This window comes from Mesoplodon bidens (assembly GCF_964165515.1).
Source record: "Mesoplodon bidens genome assembly, chromosome: 16".
Taxonomy (NCBI): Eukaryota; Metazoa; Chordata; class Mammalia; order Artiodactyla; family Ziphiidae; genus Mesoplodon; species Mesoplodon bidens.
This window is the reverse complement of record NC_138173.1, coordinates 35,038,640-35,050,347: the sequence shown is the minus strand read 5'-3', so window position 1 is coordinate 35,050,347 and position 11,708 is coordinate 35,038,640. Positions and strand designations below refer to the sequence as shown.

At 36.3% G+C, this 11,708-nt stretch overlaps 1 long non-coding RNA gene across 1 annotated transcript in view; it reads right to left on the bottom strand.

Annotated features, from left to right (window-relative positions):
• Window positions 1-1,570: 1,570 nt before the first annotated feature.
• Window positions 1,571-11,708, bottom strand: part of LOC308629906 — a 79,516-nt gene continuing 69,378 nt past the window's right edge. Inside the window, exon 2 of the long non-coding RNA XR_014017735.1 lies at window positions 1,571-8,277. This is a non-coding gene — a long non-coding RNA (uncharacterized lncRNA). The remainder of the gene's footprint in view (window positions 8,278-11,708) is intronic.

Here is an 11,708-nt window from a genome sequence, read left to right as displayed (position 1 = left end):
GGAAAGTTTTTGTTAGAATCTTCTCAGTTTTAGATAAAATTGGGCAGAGAAACCTGAAGTAGAGCTTATTTTTCTATTACATATATTTCTTATTTTTCTATTACATTTAAATGATTTAATTGCTTCTCTAGAGTGAATCTAATCTCATAATTATAAATAACTAATGTTTCCCTAGAATAACTTTAAATCAAGCCATCATTTGGGGATACAAATACACAATAGCACCCAATAAAACATACTCCTTAATATTATTACTAAAACAAAATGAAAGTGAAATCTGCAGAGGACTCAGGCCTCAGGAAGATATATGATATGAGTAACTAAAAGAAGGAAGAATAGATGGAATTTTTTGCTGTATGGATGTCTACATGAGACTCACTAATGTAAATTTCTCCAATTATGCAGCAAAATCAACATCTATATGACACTCACAATTTTTATTTAAATAGGCAGCATATCCCATATGACTTCTGTAACTTATGGTAATTTTGCATATAGAAAGTTTCAATATATTTAATATTCAACTTTTAGATAAGTTTCCCAGGGCAAACCATCTAAAATTAATCCCAAAGCACATATTCTTGCCTGACAGAGGTCCTTCCTCAATATCTAGTGTCTAACCTGCACTTTTCATTCTGAAGTACTGATTCACGTACCAAAAGAACAGCAAAGTCATGACCGTAACTTCTACATCTCGAAAATATGTACGTAGTGAAGAGCAAATTACTGGCATGTTTTCTGGTTAAATAAAACCCTAGACAGCTAGAGTTATAAAAAGGGTAATAAAGTTTTTATAACAAGCAATAAATACAAATCTCTGTTAAGACTGATTGAAGAAGATAGTTCTTCATCACCTAATATGGTTCATTTCTGGTCCTCCTATCTCCTCACTGCAATTTTTATACATGCAGGAGATGCTTTGATTTTTATTCAGAATGGTTGAGGGAAATTCTGTCAGAGGCTCACTGCTAGGTGAGAAGTCATTGGCTGCAGCTTTATATTGTACAGTGTGTTGGAGGAAGATTGTAAAGTTTTGTGGGTAGTTTTTAAACCTCTTGTTTATTTAATAAACCACAGTAAGTAGGTAACTACAGATGAAAGATGCTTTTCAAGAGCTTAAGTCTTCATTCAGTCATCTATCTATTCAGCCATCTGTTTCATCCATTCATTCATCCATTCCTAGTGTGTGTGAAGCATACTAGGCATTAGGAAAATTCTACTAAAAGGTGATAGGAATTGAGTAAAATAGGAAATTTTTTCTGATGACTTCTGAATGTGGGTGCTTGCTAACTTTATTTCTCACTACTGGCAGCAGCAAATGGCCCATCTGCATGTCTGCTTTCCCTCTTTGTTCCTATCTTAAGAGATAGTACTGCGGAAAGCCTGGACATAGATCTGCATAGATTGCGACCTAAGGCAAAGCAGGGTATATTAAAGACAGGTGTCTTTCTGCTCTAGAATAACAAGCTCTATTTAGGTCCAGAGATTCAGTGACTTTTCTCACTCAGGGCAGAGCATATTTTTTTTGTGTTTTTTTTGTTTTGCTTTTCTAATAATGATTCTCACAGTCTTTATTTTTAACTTTTAATTTTATATTGGAGTAGAGCTGATTAACAATGTTGTGATAGTTTCAGGTGCAGAGCAAAGTGACTCAGTCATACATAAACATGTATCCATTCTCCCCCAGACTCCCATCTCATCCAGGCTGCCACATAACATTGAGCAGACTTTGCTGTGTTATACAGTAGGTCCTTGTTGGTTATCCTTTGTAAATATAGCAGTGTGTACATGTCAGTCCCAAACTCCCTAACTATCCCTTCCCTCCACCCCAGTAACCATAAGTTCATTCTCTAAGTCTGTTTCTGTTTTGTAAATACGTTCATTTTTATCATTTATTTTTAGATTCTACATATAACTGATATCATATGATATTTCTCTTTCTCTGTCTGACTTACTTTACTCAGTACGGCAGTCTCTAGGTCAATCCATGTGGCTGCAAATGGCATTATTTCAATATTTTTATGTTGCTGAGTAATATTCCATTCTATATATGTACCACATCTTCTTTACCCATTCCTCTGTCAATGGACATTTAGGTTGTTTCCATGTCTTGGTTATTGTAAACAGTGCTGCAATGAACATTGGGGTTCATGTATCCTTTTGGACCAGGCTCTTCTCTGGATATATGTCCAGGAGTGGGATTGCAGGGTCATATGGTAGCTCTATTTTTAGTTTTTTAAAGAAACCTCTGAACTGTTCTCCACAGTGGCTGTACCAATCTACATTCCCACCAACAGTGTAGGAGGGTTTCCTTCTCTCCACATCCTCTCCAGCATTTACTGTTTGTGGATTTTTTGTTGATAGCCATTTTGACTGGTGTGAGGCAATATTTCACTGTAGTTTTGAGTTGCATTTCTCTAATCATTAGCTATATTGAGCATCTTTTCTTGTGCCTCTTGGCCATCCATATGTCTTCCTTGGAAAAATGTCTGTTTAGGTCTTCCACCCATTTTTGATTGGGTTGCTTGTTTTGATGATATTAAGCCACATGAGCTGTTTGTAAATTTTGGAGACTAATATCTTGTCAGTCACATCATTTCAAATATTTTCTTCCAATCTCTGGGTTGTCTTTTCATTTTGTTTATGGTTTCCTTTACTCTGCAAAAGCTTTTGAGTTTAATTAAGTCCCATTTGTTTATTTTTATTTTTATTTCCATTACTTTGGAAGTCAGATCAGAAATGATATTGCTGCGATTTATTTCAGAGTGTTCTGCCTATGTTTTCCTCTAGGAGTTTTATAGTGTCTGGTCTCACTTTTAGGTCTTTAATCCATTTTAAACTTATTTTTGTGTATACTGTTAAAGAATGATCTAATATCATTTTTTTACATGTAGCTGTCCAGTTTTCCCAGCACATTTTTTAAAGAGACTGTCTTTCCACCATTGTATAGTCTTGCCTCCTTTGTTGTAGATTAATTGACCATAGGTGAATGGGTTTATTTCTGGGCTTTCTATCTTGTTCCCTTGATATATAGCTCTATTTTTGTGCCAGTACCATACTGTTTTGATGACTATAGCTTTGTAGTATAGTCTGAAGTCAGTCAGGGATCCTGATTCCTCCAGCTCCACTTTTCTTTCTCAAGATTGCTTTGGCTATTCAGGGTCTTTTGTGTCTTCATACAAATTTTAAGATTTTTGCCCTATTTCTGTGAAAAATGCCATTGGTAATTTGATAGAGTTACATTGAATCTGTAGATTGCCTTGGGTGGTATAGTCATTTTGAGAAGATTTATTCTTCCAGCCCAAGAATATGGTATATATTTCCATCTGTATGTATCTTCTTTGATTTCTTTCCTCAGCATCTTATAGTTTTTGGAATACAGGTTTTTGTCTCATTAGGTAGGTTTATTCCTAGGTATTTTATTATTTTTGATGCAATGGTAAATGGGATTGTTTATTGAATTTCTCTTTCTGATCTTTCATTGTTAGTGTATAGAAATGCAACAGATTTCTGTGTATTAATTTTATAGCTTGCAAATTTACCAAATTCATTGATTAGCTACAGTAGTTTTCTGCTGGCATCTTTAGGATTTTCTATGCATAGTATCATGTCATCTGCAAACAGTGACAGTTTTATTTCTTCTTTTCCAATTTGGATTCCTTTTGTTTCTTTTTCTTCTCTGATTGCCATAGCTAGGACTTCCAAAACTATGTTGAATAATAGTGGTGAGAGTGGACATCCTTGTCTTGTTCCTGATCTTAGAAGTAATGCTTTCAGTTTTTCACCATTGAGAACGATGTTTGCTGTGGGGTGTCGTATATGGCCTTTATTATGTGGAGGTAGGTTCCCCCTATGCCCACTTTCTGGAGAGTTTTTCTCATAAATGACTGTTGAATCTTGTCAAAAGCTTTTCTTGCAGCTATTGAGATGATCATATGGTTTTTATTCTTCAATTTGTTGATATGGTGTATCACACTGATTGATTTGCATATATTGAAAAGTCCTTGCAACCCTGGGATAAATCCCACTTGATCATGTTGTATGGTCCTTTTAATGTGTTGTTGGATTCAAGTTCCTAGTATTCTGTTGAGGATTTTTTTTTTTTTTTTTTTTTTTTTTTTTTTTTTTTGCGTTATGCAGCCCTCTCATTGTTGTGGCCTCTCCCATTGTGGAGCACAGGCTCCGGACGCGCAGGCTCAGCGGTCATGGCTCACGGGCCTAGCCACTCCACAGCATGTGGGATCTTCCTGGACTGGGGCATGAACCCATGTCTCCTGTATCGGCAGGCGGACTCTCAACCACTGCGCCACCAGGGAAGCCCTCTGTTGAGGATTTTTGCATCTATGTTCATCAGTGATATTGGCCTATAATTTTCTTTTTTAGCTGTATCTTTGTCTTGTTTTGGTATCAGGGTGATGGCATCAAAGAATGAGTTTGGGAATTTTCCTTCCTCTGCAATTTTTGGAACAGTTTCAGAACTATAGGTGTTAGCTCTTCTCTAAATGTTTGATAGAATTTGCTTGTGAAGACATTTGGTCCTGTAATATTGTTTGTTGGGAGTTTTTTAATATCAGTTTCAATTTCAGTGCTTGTGATTAGTCTTTTCATGTTTTCTAATTCTTCCTGGTTCAGTCTTGGGAGACTACATTTCTAAGAATTTGTCCGTTTCTTCCAGGTTGTCCATTTTATTGGCATACAGTTGCATATAGTAGTCTCTTATGATCCTTTGTATTTCTGTGGTGTCAGTTTTAACTTCTCCTTTTTCATTTATTATTTTATTGATTTGAATTGTCTCCCCTCTTTTTTCTTGATGAGTCTGGATAAAAGTTTACCAATATTGTTTATCTTTTCAAAGAACCAGCTTTTAGTTTCATTAATCTTTTTTATTGTCTTATTTGTCTCGGTTTCATTTATTTCTGCTCTGATTTTTATGATCTCTTTCCTTCTACTAACTTTGAGTTTTGTTTCTTTTTCTTTCTCTAGTTGCTTTAGGTGTAAGGTTAGGTTATTTATTTGAGATTTTTCTTGTTTCCTGTATTGGGACCTGTATTCCTATGAAATTCTTTCCTTTTTTCTTAGAAATGCTTTTGCTGTATCCCATAGGTTTTGGATCATTGTGCTTTCATTTTCATTTGTCTCTAGGTACATTTTTTATTTCCTTTTTGGTTTCTTCAGTGATCCATTGGTTATTTAGTAATATATTGTTTAGCCTTCACGTGTTTGTATTTTTTTTTTTTTTTTGCACTACACGGGCCTCTCACTGTCGTGGCCTCTCCTGTTGCAGAGCACAGGCTCCAGATGTGCAGGCTCAGAGGCCATGGCTCACAGGCCCAGCTGCTCCGCGGCATGTGGGATCTTCCCAGACTGGGGCACGAACCCATGTCCCCCACATCGACAGGCAGACTCTCAACCACTGTGCCACCAGGGAAGCCTGTGTTTGTATTTTTTATAGTTTTTTTCTTGTAGTTTATTTCTAATCTCAGCATTGTGGCTGAAAAACATACTTTATATGATTTCAATTTTCTTAAATTTATGGAAGCTCACTTTGTGGCCCAGGATGTGGTCAATCCTGGAGAATGTTCCATGTGCACTTGAGAAGAATGTATATTCTTCTACTTTGGGATAGAGTGCTGTATAAATATTGATTAAGTCCATCTGGTCTAAAGTTTCATTTAAGGCCTGTGTTTCCTTATTGATTTTCTGTTCAGATGATCTGTCCATTGATGAAAGTGGGATGTTAAAGTTCCCCACTATTATTGTGTTACTGTTGATTTCTCCCTTTATGGCTAATTAATATTTGCCTTATATAGTGAGATGCTACTATATTTGGCGCATATATGTTTACAATTGTTATGTCTTCTTCTTGGATTGATCCCTTGATTGTTATGTAGTGTCCTTCTTTGTCTCTTATAACAGTCTTTATTTTTAAGTCTATTTTGTCTGATATGAGTATTGCTACTCCAGCTTTGTTTTGATTTCTATTTGCATGGAATACCTTCTTCCATCCCCTCACTTTCAGTCTGTATGTGTCCCTAGATCTGAGGTGGGTCTCTTGTAGATAGCATATATATGGGTCTTATTTTTGTATCCATTCAGCCAGTCTATGTCTTTTGGTTGGTGCATTTAATCCATTTACATTTAAGTAATTATCAATATGTGTGTTCCTATTGCCATTTTCTTAATTATTTTGAGTTTGTTTATGTAGGTCTTTTTTCTTTCCTTCCTCTTTTGTTCCCTTCTCTTGTGGTTTGATGCCATCTTTAGTGTTGTGTTTGGGTTGCTTTTTCTTTTGTGTGTGTGTATGTATTGTAGTTTTGGGTTTGCTGTTCCCATGAGGTTTTGATGCAACAGTCTATATATGTACAAGGTTGTTTTAAGTTGCTAGTCTCTTTCCCACCTAGAGGATTTCCTTTAGCGTTTGTTGCAAAGATGGTCTGGTGGTGCTGAATTCTCTTAGCTTTTGCTTGTCTGTAAAACTTTTGATTTCTCCATCAAATCTGAATGAGAGCCTTGCAGGGTAGAGTATTCTTGGTTGTAGACTTTTCCCTTTCATCACTTTAAATATGTCCTGTCACTCCCTTTTGGCTGGTAGAGTTTCTGCTGAAAATCAGCTGATTACCTTATAAGGATTACCTTGTATATTATTTGTTGCTTTTCCCTTGATACTCTTAATAATATTTTTTATCTTTAATTTTTGTCATTTTGATTACTATGTATCTTGGCATGTTTCTCCTGGGTTTATCATGCCTGGCATTCTGTGTGCTTCCTGGACTTGGGTGGCTATTTCCTTTTCTGTGTTAGGGAAGTTTTTTACTCTAACCTCTTCAAATATTTTCTCAGGTCCTTTCTCTCTCTCTTCTCCTTCTGGGACCCCTATAATGTGAACGTTGTTGCATTTAATGTTGTCCCAGAGGTCTCTTAGGCTGTCTTCATTTCTGTTCATTATTTTTTCTTTATTCTGTTCCACAGCAGTGATTTCCACCATTCTGTCTTCCAGGTCACTTATCCGTTCTTCTGTCTCAGTTATTCTGCTATTGATTCCTTCTAATGTATTTTTCATTTCAGTTATTGTATTATTCATCTCTGTTTGTTTGTTCTTTAATTCTTCTACATCTTTGTTAAACATTTTTTGCATCTTCTTGATCCTTGCCTCCTCTCTTTTTCCGAGGTCCTGGATCATCTTCACTCTTATTATTTTGAATTCTTTTTCTGGAATGTCACCTATCCCCACTTCATTTAGTTGTTTTTTCTGGGGTTTTATCTTGTTCTTTTATCTGGAAACTTAATCCTCTGCCTTTTCATTTTATCTATCTTTCTATGATTGTAGGTTTTGTTCCACAGGCTGCAGGATTGTAGTTCTTGCTTCTGCTGTCTGCCCTTTGGTGGATGAGGCTATCTAAGAGGCTTGTACAAGCTTCCTGATGGTGGGTAGAGGAACTTGTGGTGGGTAGATCTGGGTGTTGCTCTGGTGGGCAGAGCTCAGTATAACTTTAATCCACTTGTCTGCTGATGTATGGGACTGTGTTCCCTCGCTGTTGGCTGTTTGGCCTGAGATGACCCAGTACTGGAGCCAACTGGCTCTTTGGTGATTCTAATGGCAGACTCTTTGATGGCTCACAACAATGAGTACTTCCCAGAACTTCTGCTGTCAGTGTCCTTGTCCCGTGATGAGCCACAGCTGCCCCCTACCTCCACAGTAGACACTCCAACACTAGCAGGTATGTCTGGTTCCATCTCCTATGGGGTCACTGATCCTTCCCCCTGGGTCCTGGTGCACAGAAGATTTTGTGTGTACCCTCCAAGAGTGGAGTCTCTGTTTCCCCCAGTCTTGTCAAAGTCCTGCAATCAAATCCTGCTGGCCTTAATAGTCGAGTTCTCTGGGGATTCCTCCTCTCCTTTCTGGACCCCCCAGGTTGGGAAGCCTGATGTGTGGCTCAGAACCTTCACTCAAATGAGTGGATTTCTCTGGTATGATTGTTCTCCAGTTTGTGATTCACCCATCCAGTGGTTATGAGATTTGATTTTATCATGATTATGCCCCTCCTATCATCTAATTGTGGCTTCTCCTTCACCTTTGAATGTGGGGTATATTTTCTGGTGAGTTCCAGTGTCTTCTTGTCAATGATTGTTCAGCAGTTAATTGTAATTCAGGTGCTCTCACAAGAAGGAGTGAGCAAACATCCTTCTATTCCTCCAATTTGAACAAGTCTTGGGCAACCATGTTTTGATGCTAGGCCAAAACTCTAGAAATTGCTTGCAGAAGACTCTGCCATAGCTCTATAAAATGACATGAAAATATAAAATATCAATTTAAAAAACTTTGAGATACTCTTTCTTGTAGTAAATAAAACTAGGAATTACATTTAAAATTCATAAATGTTAGGGCTAAAGCTAGAAGGGCAAGGTTGCATGGTTATAATATATTGTTATGTTCAGTTTCAGAATAGTTTCTTGCCAAGGGATACCCAATTTTCTTACCCAATTATGTCATTTTTTTTGATACAGGAAACATGCATGTCTTGGTTAGGAATTACTTGACTTCAAAGATAAATCCACTGAAACAATGTTGAGAAGGAATGAAAGTATGTTGCAAAGATACAAGAGGCAGACACTTGACCCAGCATATAGAAAGTAATCAGCAACTAAGCTAGTTACTCTTTCTGTTATTTTCTCTCCTGGTGTCCCATGATCCCTTGTCTCCTTCTGGATGTCTGCATCCACATTCTCTCTTTAGACTGACTTTCTCTCCTTTGCAATATACTTAGAACACAAAGGACAACCCTGTCTCTTTACTTGTCTTCCCAGCTTTAGCACTTTGGGTCAACTGAAGAGTGTCTTAGTATACCAGTTTCAAATTCCTATTCAAGAGACTATGATTGACTTAGTTTAGCAAATCAATTTGACTCTCTTGAATCAGATACTACCCTTTCTCTAATGTTTAGAATCTGGGAAATTTTCCTAGGGCAGTATAATCCACAGAATTATTTCCACAAAAACACTTCAAAGGAAAATAACCATGGAGTTCCATTTCTTTCTTTGAACTTATTTTCTTCATATACAGTAACTTTTAGTTTATGTAAAGTTTTTCCTCCCTGCGTTTATGCAAAGTAATATGTTCTAAGTGAAAAAGAAGATTAAGTTTTTAAAATAACTAAAGTCTGCTGAGTCAATGATAACACATTACTGTGAACAAGTTTTTCTTCCCTGCTAAAATGAAGCATTTTGTTATTGTCTCCCACCTCATCATTTATCCTGTGAACATCTTTAATGATGAATTATAACAACACATATTTCAATTTAATGTATTTTTTATCTAGAGACTTTCCCTTTCAACAGTTTCCATTAGCTTTATTTAATTGGATTTTATTAATTAATTTTAAACCTTTGATCAAATAATTTTAAGCTCTTATATGATATCTGGCTCACTGAAATCAGTCAAGCGGTCAAGGAGGAATTTGAAAAAAATAATTATTCCATTGCATACAGGTTAGTTTCATAAATTATCTGATATCTATCCTCTTATCTTATTATTGGATTTAGTAATTTTCTCTTTACCTAATCTTATTCAACTCCAATTTAGCCTCCACGCTTCAGCCAGTGTTATTTTAAAGCAATATATCTGCTTATGACATTCTTTCTCTCTCTCAAAAAAAAAATTATCAGCTCTTTTGCTTATATGATAAAGCTCAATAACCTTCTTAGCCTGGCACCAAGACCCTTTAAAGACTATTCCCAAACTAATGTAACCTTATCTCCTATTGTTACTATTCCTTGAGTTTGTAATTCAGCCAGTCTGTTATTTCCCAAATAGTTCATGTTATTTAATACTGCACCTGAAATAGTCCTCCTTCTAACCTAATTAATCTGGTGAACACCCTCCCCACCCACCTCTATGCCTTTGCACCACCTTCCTTACTTTCAGAGCCTAGCTTAGATGTCATTTCTTTGAGCAACGTTTCCTGAATCCCTCAGGAAGAATTATTCACCACCCAATTAAAGTGACAGTATCTTTGTATCATAATTAATTGGTTATATGACTGGGACTCCCACTCCCCCCAAATTGTTCTTTGCCTTGAGGGCTGTGACCTGGCTGGAAGCATTTCATCTCCAGAATCTAGCACATGGTTCACATGTGCTCAGTAAATGTTAACCCAAATGTGCTTATAAATTGATAAATGAATAGAATAAATGAATGAATGAATCTACTACAAATTACTTAGTGTGCTTTGTCAAGTTATCTGTAGTTTTTGGAGGATTTTGATTTCTAATGAGTAAAGAGGTTATTTTTCTGTTTTTATTGCTATTTCTGCAATATGGCCTTGCTTATCAATATTTTCTAGTATAGTTATTAGGATAAGCTTTTCAAATTCTTTGTTAGTTTCCCAATTATTTGGTTTGTCATTTTGCCTTCTTTGCCATAGTTGAAAGGACACTGAGTTACTTTAGCCCAAATATTTTCCATAAAATAGTGTTTGTATTCTGATGCTTAAAAATTCAGAAATAGTCTCCTTTTTTTTTTTTTTTTTTTTTTTGCAGTACACGGGCCTCTCACTGCTGTGGCCTCTCCCACCATGGAACACAGGTTCCAGACACGCAGGCTCAGGGGCCATGGTTCATGGGCCCAACCTCTCCACGGCATGTGGGATCCTCCTGGACTGGGGCATGAACCCGTGTCCCCTGCATCGGCAGGCGGACTCTCAACCACTGCACCACCAAGGAAGCCCCAGAAGTAGTTTGCTTTTAAAATTTTGCTTATTTTAAAAATTTATAGTCCTCAGACTTATTTTAATGTTTAACCCTAGGTTGATTTCTTGATTATTTAAATAATAAACAGTACTACTCACCACATTCTCAAAATCATCAAGAAAATGTGTCCATGAAAATTTATCTTATATGTTTTCATTTTAGTCTATTCTCAAACATCTTGGGGTATTGTAAGCTCGTGGCTTTTCAATGCTTCAAGTCACATTATAGTTCAGTATTAATGTCAATCACACAGCAAACTGGATAATTTTGCAATGTGTACAGGTCATCATGATAACCCAGTGACCTAATTAGTTCATTCATTCATTCAGTAGGTGACCATTGTTTCGTATGGTGATATTTCAAAATATTATCTCAAAGTCATCCACAATATCTCTGATTAGAATCGAGAATAAATATGGAACATTTCTAATCCAAAATATATTTCATCAGTTTACAGCTCCCTTTTATTCAGCTTCTAATTTTCATAGGGGTCTGCTAATCTTGACTAATTGAAATTTTAATATTTTAATATTAAATATTCATTCAATATCAAGGAGTTATTCATATCATCTCTTCCTGCTCTGACTAAAATTCTGTGCCAGAATTTTAATGACAAAAATTATGCACCATCCCCCATTCTAGAGAGGATAAGCAAAGATTGTTGGTTATATGAGGTTAATCCTGACATCAGACATTTTACAAGTTAGTTGGGAAAATTGAATGCCACCAAATAACCGTGATATCCTTTTAAGGGAGAATAAATCAATGGTACATGAAACCATGGAGAAAGAAAAGAGTTCTTCTAGTTCTGAAAAATAGTCTTCTTGGCATAGGTAGCAAGCAGGAACTACATTTAATAAACACCTGATCTGTGCCCGCCATGAAAAGAACACTCTACATAAATAAATGTATTCATTCTTCACAATAATTCTGTGAGGTAAGGATTATTCAGAGACATTAAG